Source organism: Lepisosteus platostomus, chromosome 8, assembly GCF_059453375.1.
Source record: "Lepisosteus platostomus isolate fLepPlt1 chromosome 8, fLepPlt1.hap1, whole genome shotgun sequence".
Lineage (NCBI taxonomy): Eukaryota > Metazoa > Chordata > Actinopteri > Semionotiformes > Lepisosteidae > Lepisosteus > Lepisosteus platostomus.
The window spans coordinates 30,234,459-30,242,778 of NC_142618.1; positions in this window are offsets into that span (position 1 = coordinate 30,234,459).

Below are 8,320 nucleotides of genomic sequence, written 5' to 3' on the forward strand. Positions count from 1 at the left end.
ATGTTTATGTCGAAAAAAATCTCTGATGAATGCGAGCCATGATTTGCTTATGACAAAGAGTAAATTAGCTACAGTTTTATTTTATTTTCTTGCTCGCTGCTTATTTAAGAATTGATATGAAATTCTGATACAGTATATCACTGAAAGGAGTTTTTGTGCGCCAGTTTTCCAGACCCTTGTTAGTGGTTTTATTCAGCAGGATGATGTGAAGAGTATGGAGTACATTAGTAAACTAAGAGCTCTAGAAAGCAGGTTTCCAGTTTCTACCGATGGGACAGTAGATATGGTATGCAGATAATCTAACTAGGTTTTAAATGACCATTAAGTTACTTCATTCCCAAAAAGATATATGGTCTATTTTTCCTCTGCTTTATGAACCAGATTATTGTAAACAAAATAACATAACAATGCTAATAGTAAATTAATATTACAGTTTGGAAGTGCAAACATAATGGGGTTTGCTGGTTTGCTCATTTGAGTACTCTGCTGGGTCTTTTTTAGATGTTGTGCATATGTTTTCCCTTCACAGCTCATTAATTCATGTTGACTTTGGGAGTGCAGATGAAAACAATGGTCAGGTCCAGCAAGTTTGCTCTTTGGGTTCAGGACTGCCACAGTGAAGGCTAGAGTCCATTTGGATGACGGCCATACTAAGCAGGTGTTAATCCAATAAAATTGAAAACACTTAAATAGACCTAAGAGGAAAAAAAAAGACCTTTAAAGAGGTCTATACACGACGCCAAATGAAACGCTTTTCATTTATGTAAAGGATTATAATGACAAGGGAGTCAAGATTAGGTAGTTTCCCACATTTAGAAGGAAAGATCTGAATAAAAAATAGGAAATGAGTGCACCTCTCAGAACACCTGTCACAAGAATAATTGCAAAGCCATTTTTTTTGTCTTTAAAGAAAGCTTGAAAACTGTACTTGGTCCCCTGTCATGCAGTAGAGTAAGAGGATTAAAGTGACTTGTTATTATGCACTTTTGGAGCAATCTCACATTAAGCTGTAATATGACTTGGGTTTGAACACATGGTAAATGATAGATTTATCCTGCATCCACAAAATATGTGATAACCTTGCACATTGAAGATTTAAAAATTACACTTTTGGAGAAAAATGCTTAAAACCTAAAATGGAGGAATTTGTTCAGTTTTGAGGGCATTTTGTGTAAAAGTGCAAAAAAGGTTAAGAAAACAATTATAAATTATGAAAGGAAAAAATTCTTCAGAGACGTTATTTCCTCTGTTTCTTTGGAAATGTAAAACTGTCAGTTGACAGTGCCCACTGGACATAATTGATACCACAAACTTGCATTTAAACAAAATTTCCACCCAAACATTTAAAAAAAAAACGTGGTATGATAAGTACAACTGACAACCACGACAAATGCCCTCAAAATAAACATGCTACTCTGTGCTGAATAATTTCCTCAGTTGTTTTGTGCCTATAAACTTTTTGGCTGTCTCTAGATATTTATTTGTTTTTACAATTTTTCCAATGCATATAGTCACTTCAATGACTACAGTGAAATAAAAAAAATATTCTGGTAGAGCCAGTTATTTGTTATCGTTATTTGCTAAAACTATATATACTGTAAATATAAAAAATAAATACATGTGTACAGTATTTTCAGAAAAAATAATGAATAAACACAAGGGTTTACATGTGTTTATATTTTGGCATGAAAAGCTACAATATATTTTTAGATAATTTGTTGAGGATCCTCAAGTCCACACCTTATGGTTTGGGAAATTACCCATGAAGTTAAATAAAAATAAAATATTTAAAACACAAATGTGCCAAATAGTCTATAGTAATGGTAAATACTGTTAGAGTGGATAATTGCATTATATGATTTAGTCAGTTATATACTATAAGACTTATGAAGGGTGAGTTGGAATTTCTTCTTAATTTATTTTGCTTAAAAATAAAAAATATTCTTTATAGGTTAAAGTACAGTAAGTATGTATTGGTGTCACCCAATCCATATAAACTATATGCAGTGATTGAGCTCTTTTCACGTTCTACACCAGAAGACTCATCCAACTCTTTATGGAAAGCCTGAAGCCTCTCGGGTACTTAGCATACAGTATAATCACCTGACTTCCAGCCAGTCAAGATAAAGATGTTGAGACTATATCCACTGTGTGCAGACAGAAGTTGTAATTTAATTATATATAATTAAATATATACACATACCTTCATATTCTGTTCATTTTAAATACATTTAAAGTATCAAACGTCTAGAGCACTAGTAGGTATAAAGTAGTTTTAAACTTTTAGTGACATTTGAAGTGAAGAGCTTGGTGCATTCCCTTCATGGGCCCAAACTATGGATTTGGACAGAAAGCAAATATGAAATAAAAACGTTTTAGTAGCTGTGTGTACAATTTGAGACCCCATATAAAACCTGACAATTTGTCTCAAGCACTTCCCCATTATATAGATTTCCCTCTTATTTATTCAAAGAAACTGCTTGCTGAGGCCAAACCAGACCACATCTGTTTAAGATGCTTGATGCTCTGTCTGTATACTTCCTCACAGTTCTAGTTTTGTCTTATTCCATTCACTTTGGTTTCACCACTCAAACAGACAGTCTGCCAAAGAAATGACCAGTGGTAATGAAATAAAATGAGATGAAACTTTCTTTTTTACGAGTTGCTATATTTCAAATATAATTATAAGTTGTGTGCTCGTTATGTAGAAATCAGCTGAGGTACTGCACTTACATTATTAAATCAGGTTATGTGTTTCGAAGACATTGGCTGGAATAATGTAATTTGCTTGCCGAATAATAGCTCAAAATGGTCAGAAAGGTTACTACAGCATAAAATGGAAACTGGCTTTTTTACAGAGTCTAAAACGAAGACATTTTAATCAGTTTGCAAAGAAAGTAATAGAACTGGGGCTCATAAAGTAGCAATAAAAATGCAGGATGGTATTTGTTAGTAAGGAGGTGTCAGATGCACACAACCCACATATTTATGAATCTCACATAAGACATGGAAACAAAATGTGCTCCCAACAAACACTGAAAAAAATACGATTGTGTCATTTGGCAAAATAAAATAAAAACTTAGAAACTGTGATAGCATTCTCCATCACACAACAGCTGTTCTGCATAGATTAGTTCATTTAATTTAGTGAGTACCTTGAGCAGTACAACATCTCGGGAGAAGTACTACAAAACACAAAACATGAAGATAGATTTTACATCAAAAAAGGCCTCAAGTGACAGCATTGTAAGAATTCAACTTTCCTTAAGCAAAATGTATTTTCATACTTCATAATTTCTCCATAATGTTATTTACTGTATTCATATTGCATAAATGAAATGTCATTATTGCATAATTTTACTCCAACAGCAACAGTCATTGAATTTCTAAAATACATTTGTCAGTATATAAAGAGTAATAGTGTCACTACTTTGTAGAATCAAATAGAAAAAAAAACACAAAACAATTCTTAATTTTATATGTTTTTATTTTTTAGACAGACAGGTGTCAAAGAAGGAATTCAAAGTTTTTAAGACGACTGTTTCTATGAATGAACTGTTTCTACTGCCTTGTAGCTTGAACCTGCCGGTAGTATTGAAAGAACAATTTTAAAAATTCTGACCTGACCACACAGAACACCTTCTTATTTGTGGAGACAGACATGAATTAAAATGAGAGGTGCATCTGCATTAAATTGTTCTTTGCATTTTGCCTTTTTTTCTGGCAGATATCTTGTGAAAAGACAGATTACACAACAGCAGCTGGCTGAGTGGAATATCTGATTATATTGCAACATATGTCACTCCAGTTGTATTTGCAATGTTCCTCGAATGTCAGCGGCGTGGGGTATAAAGCAGTAGGATTAAATGATTAAAACTAAATTTATTGCACTTATTTTTGATAGGTGTGATAGTCATGGAATGTATGTTGGCATGTAGCATTCACTAGGAACACAAGAGACACATTTCATTAGGCAAATATCCTCCTCTCCTCTTTTATAGGAAGGGTAAAGAAAAAATACGCAGGGGGGAGGAGGTGAAAGAGTGGCAGTGCTGGCAGTACAATTCTAGGGGTGAGCTGCTACATTGGCCCCTGACTTCAAAAACCACACTTTTGATTCCAGATTCCAGGTGGATCAGTGGTGCTGAGAAGAAGAGGGGATCTAAAAGACTCTCTACGAGGGAATGGACAGTACAACTCATCAACTCCACTTGAGGAACTTCCTGGAGCTCTGGACGGCCCCCAGCAGCAACAGGAACAACAGGGGAGGATGCCTCATTTCCAGAAGGGGTATTTGGGTAATGAGAAGAGAGGATGGTGTAGGCAGCCATCCACTAGTCATAGACCAGTCCGCTTAGGGTCACGTTTGGAGCAGCAACCCCAGACTATTCCTAACCTCTCCTGTTCTTATGATCTGAATTGTCCTTTAGTTTCAGTAGTATCTCCATGTTCTTCAGTGCATGGAAGTGTATCCAGGTCCAACAGTCATTTAGTGAGATCAGGGGGTGTGGCCAATTTGGCTAGCATGGTGAGTTAATGACATAGCGTTAAGAGCTGGTGTACAGCTAGAGAAATTGAGCACCATGGAATGCCTTGAAATACCCAAAGAAAGTCTCAATGACAGTGTCACATACTGTACAATCTCTGCCACTGCTGTCCCTGTTGGGAACCAAAGGCTGTCTGATAACTCAATGTATCAATCTTTCTGCATTTCTACCAAGATATTCAGCCAGAAGTCTCTAGGGTGAGCAATTGGCACTCGGTAAAGCCATTGCTTTATGGAACAGCTTCACTAATGTTGATCGACTGTTGGAAGAGGCTAGGTTGGCTGAAGTCATTGGACTCCGGAAGATGTTAGTTTGCTGTCTGCTTAATTGCCGGGCACTTCTCTCCCAGATGAGCAGTTACTGCAGACAGGTCTTGGAAGGGTGGCCTTAGCTCAAGAGGTCATTACAAATCTAGATTCTGACGACCATGTTTAGGAACCAGCTGACACTGTAGTAAGTTGGTGTAGTGAGTTGGAAGGAGGCCTACTGATGATGTCACTGAAGCGGTGCCAGAACTGGGTGTCACAACTTTGTACCTGCTGTGAGTCTGCACGTTTACCTAAGATAAGGTCTTGTCAGCATCCTGCCTGCACTGTGTGTAGGGTGCCTGCAGACACAGTTGCACCTGTGACTTAGAAACAAAAGGTGAATGGGAAATAGTGGTACAGGCTGTAAGTGGTTGGTAAGGTGGAGCAGTGGATCTCTCAGGAACTGGATCAATCCCTACTGAAGATCCATGGGTGTCACATGCATGTGGATATCTGCAAGCTTTACAAGGTCAGTAGATTACATCAAGGTGTCCGGTGGGAGGCACTGAGGGTGGATAATGGTGATGAGCCCATGTTAAAAAGTGCTTAGAGTGATAGGGTAGAACCAGTAGAGGCAGGGGCCTGCAGTCAGTGGACAAGTGTAGGTTGTGTATAAAGGTGTTAAGACGAGTACAACTCTCCTTTGGGACTGCCTTGAGGATAGGCGGTATCCCTCCTACACACTGTTCTTTTTTTTTCCAGCTTGTGGTGGAGGGGTGTGTCAGCTTAGGATTCAGTGTGGGATTCATTTTCAGCATGCGGGAGCTTGGCCTATCGAAAGTATTGACCTGTGCAACTCTACAATATTCACAGTATATTAATGGATGTCTAGGTATTTTAGACATTTATTTATTTCTTAGCAGGGTAAAACTTAAGATGTTTGAGATGCTTTGAAAACATTATACAGTATCTATATTATTTAATGGTGCTAGGCCTCTAACAGAAAGCAATGTCAGTCTCTTGAATTCTGGACAGTTTGGGCTATATCAGAGTTCTCTGCCATTGAAGGAGTGGCTCTGAGCCCATTAACGACTGTGATAAAATGCCAGCAGGAGTAGAGCAGAACTTGTCTTGTCACAAGCTGATGATAATCATTTGCTGAAGAAGAGATGAAGAACGTTTCTTATTATAATATTAGGAATCACAAATTGTTATACCTACTGTATGTGTTGGGTTACTCTGCTATTATATTACTCCTAAAACAGGAGAATTCTACATTAAGTTTCAAGGGGGTGAAGGACAACTTCTCTCCTGCTTCCTTTAGTTATGACTGCAACAGATGCATTGCATTGGCTGGTCTTGAATTTATTAATATATTGTCTTTTGTTTGGCTATTGATACAGATTCTTAATTAACACAGGTGAGTGTAAACCTGAGCAACTGAGGTTTTTCTGAAATCGCGTAGCTTAAGCTAAGTATTTTGTTATCCCAAGATGTAATGCTGCTCAAACAATTATCAAACCTACTGTATCTGCTCTCTATTTAAATAAAATTATGTATGAGGTCAGATAGCTATTCACTTAAAATACAGAGATTGTTGTGCATCAATTTTTTTCAGACTTTATAAACAGGCGTGGAGACATGCAAAACAAAACTGAAATGCAATCAGAAGCTATTTACTGTTGAAATTGCTGCCAGTCCTTGAGAATGAAAACAGGGCCCCTGTGTAAACAAACACACATACTTGTAGGGGAACCCTGTGATTATAATGTGCCATTGGCACTTAGGAATGCTGGATCTGCTCACCACCCTTATTGCCACTTTTGCAAAGAGGACCACCATGAACAAGTGTGACAATTAATTTTATGTGGCAGACATATGTGTATTTCAATAGCAGTTAAAGGAAGCTGGGAAGACCTGGAACCAATAAAGACAAACCTTAGTATGTTATACTGCTAACTAAGCACAGTTCCTGATGCTCAAATGAAAAAAGATGGATGTCTCCAGCGGTAACCTTAACCTCATTATAATATTAGCAAAGTTCGCATCCTGGAACCACAGAATACTTCCATTGTATGGGAAAAGCATAAAGTGTTTTCTTCACAGGACACATTTTATTGCTCACATCCTGACCAGCAGCTTCACCAGTGCCATTTTAATTTTCAGCCACATGCGGTCTACTACTGCTTCATACAGGGAGGGAGGTGGGGGCTGGATCGCTCAAGATTTGCTATAAAGCTGGAATGCCTGACCGAACCACAGCTTCATATTCTTTTTCAAGAGCTGCCGACGCCCTGCAGCCCACAGAAATGAATGCCTGTGAAAAACCAGGGAGACCGTTTCTTAGCCACAGGGCAGGTGGGTGACCACAGATTACCATGGCCTTGACCAGAGCTTTGGGACTGAGTTTAATGATACGCACAATGACGCAAGCAGTCGCATTGCTCGGGAGGCAGTCAGGCTGCAACGACTGTTTGTATTGTTTGTTTGCCCTGTCGATTTTGATATTTGTTGTTTTCAATACATTCATTCTTTTGTTTCTTCCGTTTCAGTTACCAGATGTTTTACCAACATATCAGAGATTGTCACTTCAAAAGTTGGTTCTCTGAGTCAGTGAAGATTGTCCTCAACTATTCATTTTGTGAGTGTGTAACTGTGTAATATTAGGAAGGTACAACTTCTAATATATTTTAGGTTATGAAGTCATGGACTGTTTTAATTTGGTTATCTAATGGTAACTGCTACTGTGGAATAGAAGTGGTCTTCCTGATATGATTCCAAACTTCCAAACCATCCAAGGAAGATTATGATCACAACTAGACAAATTGAGCGTTCTAGACTTTCTCTCTCCAAAATGTAAACCCATGCTCACTAATTTGGATTCATTTAATTTTGGGGGGATCAATCAGAGAAAACGAGAGTATCATTAGTATCACTGGTATGCATTGTGATGCAAACAAAATCTACAGTATGTACATTTCCACTCTGTATGTTTAACAAACAACTCATACAGTACCTTTTAAAAAAAATCAAATCAGCAAACACCATTACCTGCAAAATATGCAGTTATAGTAATATGTTTTGCTTTAATATTTTTGTATGTTTGTTTTGTGCTGCATTTTATTATTACTTTGAGTTGCAAAATGCATTAATGAATACTTAAACATACGGTATGTATCCCTTCTGATTATCATATGCTTTGTTTTATATCCTACAATTAAGTAGTTGATTTTGTTTTCCTTGGTTTGTCTTGCAAATCCAGGAAAATACATTTAGTTGCTGATTTTATTCAACAAGGAAAAAAAAGAAGGCAATTCGGCAGCTTTATGGGATGGTCTGGTGTTTTTCTCTTTCAGTTGAGTAATGATACTCTTATGGGGTCATTTACTGTAAGTTCCAGTGGAATAACATATGGTTGTGTGAATTCCAGCTCCTAAAAAAATCCTGAAACAAGCACATATGTGACTAGTTTGAAGCAGACCTGCACTAAAAGGAAGTGGTGAAGTAGTGCATTGAACCACAGAT